The sequence below is a fragment of the Diabrotica virgifera genome, chromosome 5 (genome assembly GCF_917563875.1).
Source record: "Diabrotica virgifera virgifera chromosome 5, PGI_DIABVI_V3a".
Classification (NCBI taxonomy): Eukaryota; Metazoa; Arthropoda; class Insecta; order Coleoptera; family Chrysomelidae; genus Diabrotica; species Diabrotica virgifera.
The window spans coordinates 39,355,809-39,364,225 of record NC_065447.1 but is presented as its reverse complement, the minus strand read 5'-3'; positions in this window follow the sequence as shown (position 1 = coordinate 39,364,225).

The window sequence follows — 8,417 nt, the reverse complement described above, 5'->3', positions numbered from 1 at the left end:
TGATCCAATAATAATTTCTGATGTACAACGCAAAATTCATTGTTTTTTGGAATGTCTGGTAATGTAAAGTGAATGTTATTCAGTTCTTAACACACGTTAGTTAATTATTATCTAATTAGGTTCGTTTAATTTTCCTTATTTTTTCTTAGATTCTTTTCTTAATTTCGTGTAATCTTCCTCATATTTCTGTTGGTTTGTTCTCATCCATTTTTGTTTTGTTTCTGTCTTTTTTGTTACCATTCCTATTTTTGTGATTTCTTTTTATCCCTGTATTGTTGCTTCATTTATACATTATTTTGGTAGAGGAGCCCAAGCTATGATTTTTGCAGTTACTCGAGCGCGTCAGATTAGCATATGGGGAGAAACCTGGTACCCTGCAGATGTACCTCTACCATATATTGGCTCTTAACACAGGGATGTTCGTTAAGGGGGGTCCGAAAAAATATTGATCCTTAAAAAACTCGAAATTGTCAGATTAAGGTAAGGTAAGTTAAGTACATGCAAAAAAGTATATATTTCAAAAATCTGACGATTTGATCCGGGCGTAAGGAAATGGGTGAGTTCCAAAGTTTCACAAGAAAAAAGAGAATATTGCGCGAAATGAATGACAGATCGAAAAACTAAAAAATATGTGCTCAATATTTTTTAAAAATCTATCGAATGATACCAGACACGACTTCCCACGGAGAGGGGTGGGGGTAAATTTAATATTTTAAATACGAATCCTGCGATATTTCGCAAAATAAACATCAGATCGAAAAACTGTAAAATACACTTATTCAATATTTTTGAAAAATCTATCGAATGGCACCAAACACGACCCCCCCCCCCACACGGAGGTAGGGTGGGGGGTTACTTTAAAATCTTAAATAGGAGCCCCCATTTTTTATTGTAGATTTGGATTCCTTACGTAAAAATAAGTAACTTTTGTTCGAAACATTTTTTCGAATTATGGATTGATGGTGTCATAATCGGAAAAACGACTGTTGAGAATGGAAAATTAAATTAAAAAATAGCAAGCGCCCACTAGAACGGAAAACTTTACTTATCTTTTTTTGGTTTTAGGACCTACTCTTCACAACCCAATAGTTCCCCATAACGCTTGAGTGATTGCACATTTAGCATACTTTGCTCCCCTACTATTTCTTATTTTTCTATTCTGTTTCTATAATGCCGTTTATATTGAAAGTGTGAAATAATAAATGGTTTGTAGAAGGGGCTAAAACTTTAAAAAAATTTAGTAGGTATTCTACTTTTCAATTATTTTTTTGAGAGCATGATATAAATATTAAATAACAGTTTAACCTTATTTTCATTTAAAAAAACAAAACGTGTTTTTCACCCTGCTACATTTTTTGACTACGGCTTCTCTTCGTAGCCATAAATCTAGCTCAAAAAAGAGATAAAGGGACTAAACTAAATATATGGGGTGATCGATAGCCAAGTTACGTCGTACATTCAACTTTTCTCTGGGGAAATGTGGCGATTAATTAATTTAAAAAGTTAGTTGTGACATTATTACTTTCAAGGGAAATGATGTTTGAGTCAAAGCTTATATATACTACCAATTAGCTAAAAACGGAGCCCTTCAATCGTGTTCTGTCACACGAATTTTACAGTGGGTAGGCTGACATTTGATCCCACCTTTCAATTTGAGGGCGCTAAAACTTTTGGAAATTTTACACTTCTTTGGAGTTTAAAGGGTATAAAACGAGGACGAACACGACAGATTACAGCCTCAATTACCCCGTTGTTGACAAATTTATTAGTTCTAGGCTTAATGCTTAAGTTTGCTAAATTTTGTTGTTTGATTTTAAGAAAATTACATTTTTAACTAACTGTTCTTCGATGTTTCTACTTTCACTCCGGAAACCGTTTTTAAGAAAATTATTTTGTTCTTAATGGCATAGACGCAAAATTTCGCGTGAATGTGTTTTAAATACATCCTTTTTTTCGAATCTTGAGAGAACTAATAACTATTTTTGAAAAATTTAAATTCAGAATGGAAGATTACATTATTAACGAGGGCCGAAAGTCCCTGAAAACTTCTATAATGTTTATTTTGATAAGTTACAGGAGTAAAAAAGGAAAATTGAGTGTGATTTTTAATTTCAAATATCTCATTCAAATGAAACTTTTTGTTTCTCTAAGAAATTTTCGGCCCTCGGAAACAATGCAATCTTTCATTCTCCGTTTAAGTTTTTTAAAAATACTTATTAGTTTTCTCATAATTCGCAAAAAATGAATGCATAACACATTGGCGCGAAATTTCGCGCCTACGGCTTAAAAAATAAAATAGGGAGAAAATAACAAAAGTGGAAACAAAACAACTGTAATGGTTTGTACATATCTCACCCAGCATCGCCCAGTCATTGTAGAGCTGGGTGTTGAAAAGTCAAATTGTCGTATCAAGTCAATTCCAAGACCTAGATGGAACTTTACACATAAGGCAGATCCAACTAGAAAAAATTCGCTTGTAACCATGATAAATACCTGGATTAGATACCTCTTGTTAGTGCAAGATATGCTAATTTTGTCGGGACTGTGATAAGTACGGCTATGAAGAGCCTTGCGCCTAATATTACATCCCGAGGTAGTATCAAAATAGACACCGATGATATATTATACCATATTTTTTTAGGTTCTGATAGAGAGATTGCAGATCAATATATTCATAGCACAAGAGACAATCCCAGACTCACGCCAGCACAAGAGAAAAACGGCCTGTGACAATAGACAATCTGAAATTTCAAAAAGCAAGTCGAAAAGATTGGGCCCGAATGAGCGAATTTGCAGATGGTAAAAGCTCAACAGCGGAAAGCAGCTATAAACCCTAACTCAGTGGTATATTATATTGTTGCGACATCAAGAGCGACCATAGGAAAAACTCACACAAGAAACGTAAACAAACCTTGAAGTTGGAATTGATCTAGATCCAACATTCCCACCCTTTCACAAGTGAAGAAATAGAGACCGTCTTTAAATACATTTGGGATTTCTCCTGCAAAACCCCAGGTTTCGACGGCAGCCCAAATTTATACTCAATTGCAGGAAATACACAAAAAATCCTTGCTAACACATTTCCTAGTTGTGACATTATTACTTTCAAGGCAACTGATGTTTGAGTCAAAGCTTATATTATACTACCAATTAGCTAAAAACGAAGCTCTTCAATTGTGTTATGTCACACGAATTTTACAGTGGGTAGACTGACATTTGATCCCACCTTTCCATTTGAGGGCGTTAAAACTTTTGGAAATTTTGCGCTCCTTTGGAATTTAAAGGGTATAAAACGTGAACGAACACGACAGATTACAGGCTCAATTACCCCGTTGTGTACAAATTTATTAGTTCTAGACTTAATGCTTAAGTTTGCCCAATTTTGTTGTTTGATTGTAAGAAAATTATATTTTTAACTAACCGTTGTTTGATATTTCGACTTTCACTCCGGAACTCGTTTTAAGGAAAAACTATTTTGTTCTTAATGGCCTAGACCAGGGGTCGGCAACCTGCGACTCGCGAGCCGCATGCGGCTCTTTGGATGTGAAACTGCGGCTCTTTAGTTCCACACGCAAATATTATTTACTTTACCAAAATAAATAAATACCAAAATATCGCGATAACACCAGTGCAACTGTTGACACGAATTACTTCAGCACAGTTACAAAATTGCTGGCAGATTTGAACAATTCAAAACCAACAGAACCACTCTAGCATTCATAGTAAATCCTCTCAATACAAATTGTAACGAAATCCAAGTTGAGCCATTTGGAATAACTGATACTGGATCTTTAGAAATGCAGTTGATCGATTTAAAAAGTAAAGCTTTGTGGAGTGGAAAATTTACAGAATTGAAAAGCAAGTTGGAAGAGTTGGAGGTCCAGAAATGTATGTACGTAACGCAATAAAAGTGGACAGCTTTGAAAGAAATGCCGCGAATTGAGGAACTTATATTCGACGCATAAATAGTCTTCCAGATTGCTAGTGCTACAGTGCAGTGAGGTAAAGAAGTTTGGCATTTGGAGTGCTAACTATCTTTGGATCGACATATTCTTGCGAGAAAGCGTTCTCTTGCATGAATATAATTAAAAGTAAACTAAAAAGCCAACTAACAAATGAAAAAATTTAGAGTCGTGTTTGGAACTTAAAACAACAAGTTACGAGCGAGATTTATCCAAACTTTTTAAAACCATGCAAAGCCAAAGCTTCCATTGAGATTATTTGCTCAATTGTTTGTCATTGAAGTACAAGTCAGTGTAGTAAGTGAATACTTTTGTTTTAATTTTTTACTTGAATAAATGAAATGTAATAAAATATATAGATATGTGAAATACACTATATATACAGAGTGTAACAAAAATACAGGTCATAAATGTAGTCACATATTCTGGGACCAAAAATAGTTCGATTAAACCTAACTTACCTTAGTACAAATGTACACACAAAAAAAGTTACAGCCCTTTGAAGTTACAAAATGAAAATCGATTTTTTCCAATATATCGAAAACTATTAGAGATCTTTTATTGAAAATATACATGTGGTATTCTTATGGTAGTAGTATCTGAAGAAAAAATTATAGTGAAATTTGGACACCCCATAAAAATTTTATGGGGGTTTTGTTCTTTAAACCCCCCAAATTTTTGTGTACGTTCCAATTTAATTATTATTATAGTACCATTAGTTAAACACAATATTTCAAAAATTTTTTTGCCTCTTAGTACTTTTTCGAAAAGTCAGTTTTTATCGAGATATTTTGAATATTTTTCAAATCCACCACATATTTGTATATGGCTAAGTACGATTATGGAGACTTGGTAATAATATGAAAATTTATTATGATTTACATTTTTAGGTATATTTTGAACCATATTAAAAAAGAAGTAATATCTCGATAAAAAGTGCCTACTCGAAAAAATACAACGAGGCAAAAAAGTTTTAAAAACACTGTGTTTAACTAATGGTACCGCAGTAACAGCTTAATTGGAACATACACAAACATTTGGGGGGTTTAAAGGAACAAAACCCCCATAAAATTTTTATGTAAACATATTAAAAAAGCAGCCGCAACTCGATAAAAACTGCCTTATCGAAAAAATACTAAGAGGCAAAAAAGTTTTAGAAATATTTAGTTTAACTAATGGTACCACAATAATAATTTAATTGGAACATACACAAAAGTTAGGGGGGTTTAAGGGAACAAAACCCCCATAAAATTTTTATGGGGTGCACAAATTTCACTATAATTATTTTTTAAGATGTTCCTGCCATAAGAATGCCACATGTTCATTTTCAATAAAAAATCTCTAATAGTTTTCGATATATTCGAAAAAATCGATTTTCTTTTTGTAACTTCAAAGGGCTGTAACTTTTTTTATATGCATATTTGTACTAAGGTAAATTAGGTTCATTCGAACTATTTTTGGTCTCAAAATATGTGATTTAATTTATGACCTGTATTTTCGTTACAATCTGCATATTATGAATAAATAGATTAATTTTTTTTATCAAAGAACTTTATTTATGTGAGTACTATTTATCGTTGACAAAAAAATGTGGCTCTTTAAAAACTTTGAAATTTTGTAAATTGTAATTTTTGGCTCTTTCGACTCAAAAGATTGCCGACCCCTGGCCTAGACGCAAAATTTCGCGCGAATGTGTTTTAAATACATTCTTTTTTTCGAATCATGAGGGAACTAATAACTGTTTTTGAAAAATTTAAATTCAGAATGGAAGATTGCATTATTACCGAGGGCCGAAAGTCCCTAAAATCTTCTATTATATTTATTTTAATAAGCTACAGGAGTAAAAAAGAAAATTGAGTGTAATTTTTAATTTCAAATATCTCATTCAAATGAAACTTTTTGGTTCCTCTAAGGAACTTTTTCCCCTCGGAAACAATGCAATCTTTCATTCTCCGTTCAAGTTTTTAAAAACCACTTATTAGTTTTTTCGCAATTAGGCATCGCAAAAAATGAATGCAATTAAAACAAAAGACTAGTTTGCAATCTAATAGGACATAAAGCAATAATAAAAATATTACTCTATATCCGACCAAACTGAAAACAATGGAAACCTTCTCTGGTTACAGCTCCGGGGCTTCTAAAATTGGAAAACCATAACAGATGCTGAGACTAAAGAAGATGCGGGAATTTTACAATTTATAATTCACGTCCCATCTGCTCAGCGCGATAAAGTTCCAACGAGCATGGTTCCCTTCGTATTCCGATCAGAGTAAACATGTGATTTTGATTTATAAATAAAAAATTAATAACCATTTTCAATTTCGTTGTAACACAAAACTACAGCCGCATCATATTCTAGTTCAATCAGAGAGTGCAGCAAGCAGCTCTACCGGATTCGAAACTTATTAGTCTCTTATCAGGAGGCACATATGCTGCTCTCTCTGACCCAACCAGGACAAACTCCGGCGTGCAGTTACGGATTGCAATGGACGAAATGGCAGAGATGCCCTAGCGGCAACTGCTAGCAAAAGACTAAGTTTTCAATCTAACAGCACATAAAACAATACTAAAAATATTACTCTACATCCCACCAGAATGAAAACAATGGGAACCTTCTCTAGTTACACCTCCGAGGCTTCTAAAATTTGCAAGCCATAACGGATGCTGAGACTAAAGAAGATGAGGGAATTTTACAATTTATAATTCACGTCCCATCTGCTCAGCGCGGTAAAGTTCCAACGAGAATGGTTGACACATTGGCGCGAAATTTTGCGCCTACGGCTTAAAAAATAAGTAAATAGGGAAAAAATAACAAAACTGGAAACAAAACAACTGTAACGATTTGTACATATCTCACCCAGCATCCCCCACTCATTGTAGAACTGAGTATTGAGAAATCATATTGTCGTATCAAGTCAATTCCAACACCTAGACGGAACTTTACACATAGGTAGATCCAACTAGGAAAAATTCGCTTCTCACCATGATAAATATCTGGATCAGATACCTCCTGTTAGTGCAAGATAAGCTAATTTTGGTTGGGATTGTGATAAGTACAGCTAAGCAGAGTGTTGGGACACTAGAATCTAATATATACACTAGATATGATACGTTGTTGTGGGAAACCATATATAGTTTAGTTTTACGATTAGTATATTGTTTTTAAGAAGTTGTCAAATAAATTAATAAAAAAGTCACACATTCACCTTTCTCTCTCGGCATAAAATATAAATAAAACACACAAGAAATTACATTATTGGCATCCCTGGTTAATTGAAAAACATGCAGAACCTAAAGCTAGAGAGGGAAACAATAAAAGGATCCCTGAAAAAAGTTTTTAAAGAAATTGAAGAGGTGAATCCCAGTGACGAGAAGACAATACAAAGACTCCTGCAACAAATTGATGATAAAGCAGAGCGAGTATTTCTTCTAGACAACAGCATAAAAGACATTCTATTTGCAGAAGAAACCAGCACGGAAACTATTAGCAAGGAATTAAATGATGAAGAAAACTTTCGTGACGAGGTAGGAAAATTTAGAATAGAATGTGAATATTTGATTAAAAATTTAAAAACTTTGAAAGATCAAGAAAATAAAGGTACAAAAAATGAAAAACCTGTCAAAAATTTACATCTGCCAAAACTTGAAATAAAAAAATATGATGGAAATGTCAAAAATTGGATAAATTTTTGGGGCCAGTTTAGAAAAATCGATGAAGACGCAGACCTTCCAAATGAAGACAAGTTCCAATACCTGATCCAATCAACAGAAGATGGCACGCCAGCCAGAAGCCTTGTCGAAAGCTTCCCACCTTCCGCTGAAAATTATAAAATAGCCATTGACCAACTGAAAAATAGATTCGCAAGGGACGAAATTTTAATGAGGTATACGTTAGGGAGTTATTAAATTTAATTCTAAATCAACAAACCTCAAAGGAGGACCCAGGTATGGCTTTATCTACTTTGTATGATAGGTTGGAGACTCAGCTTAGGGCTTTGGGAACACTAGGTGTTACTAGCGATAAGTATGCAGCGATGCTTTTGCCACTTGTTGAATCCGCGCTACCTTATGAGTTGCTTAAAATTTGGGAAAGAAATAGGGCTTCTAATAATTTAAAATTTAATAATGAGTTGCAGGGTCTACTAGAGTTCCTGAAAACAGAAGTGGATGCCGAAGAGCGTGTAAAACTTGCTCAGTCTAGTTTCACAGTTCCAAAAAGTATTGACGATAAGTATACTGTAGAAACCTTACATACAGAGAGTTTAAAAACCAAGGGTAAGCAAAAGTTTTCTTGTATTTTTTGCGAAAGCAATACACATGCCAGTCAGGACTGCATTAAAGCTCAGAAAATGACTAGAGCAGAAAAAATCCGTTATAAGTAAAAAACGGAGTTGTTTTTCATGTTTAAAGCAGTTTCACAATTTTCGGACATGCAAAACAACTGTCAAATGTATA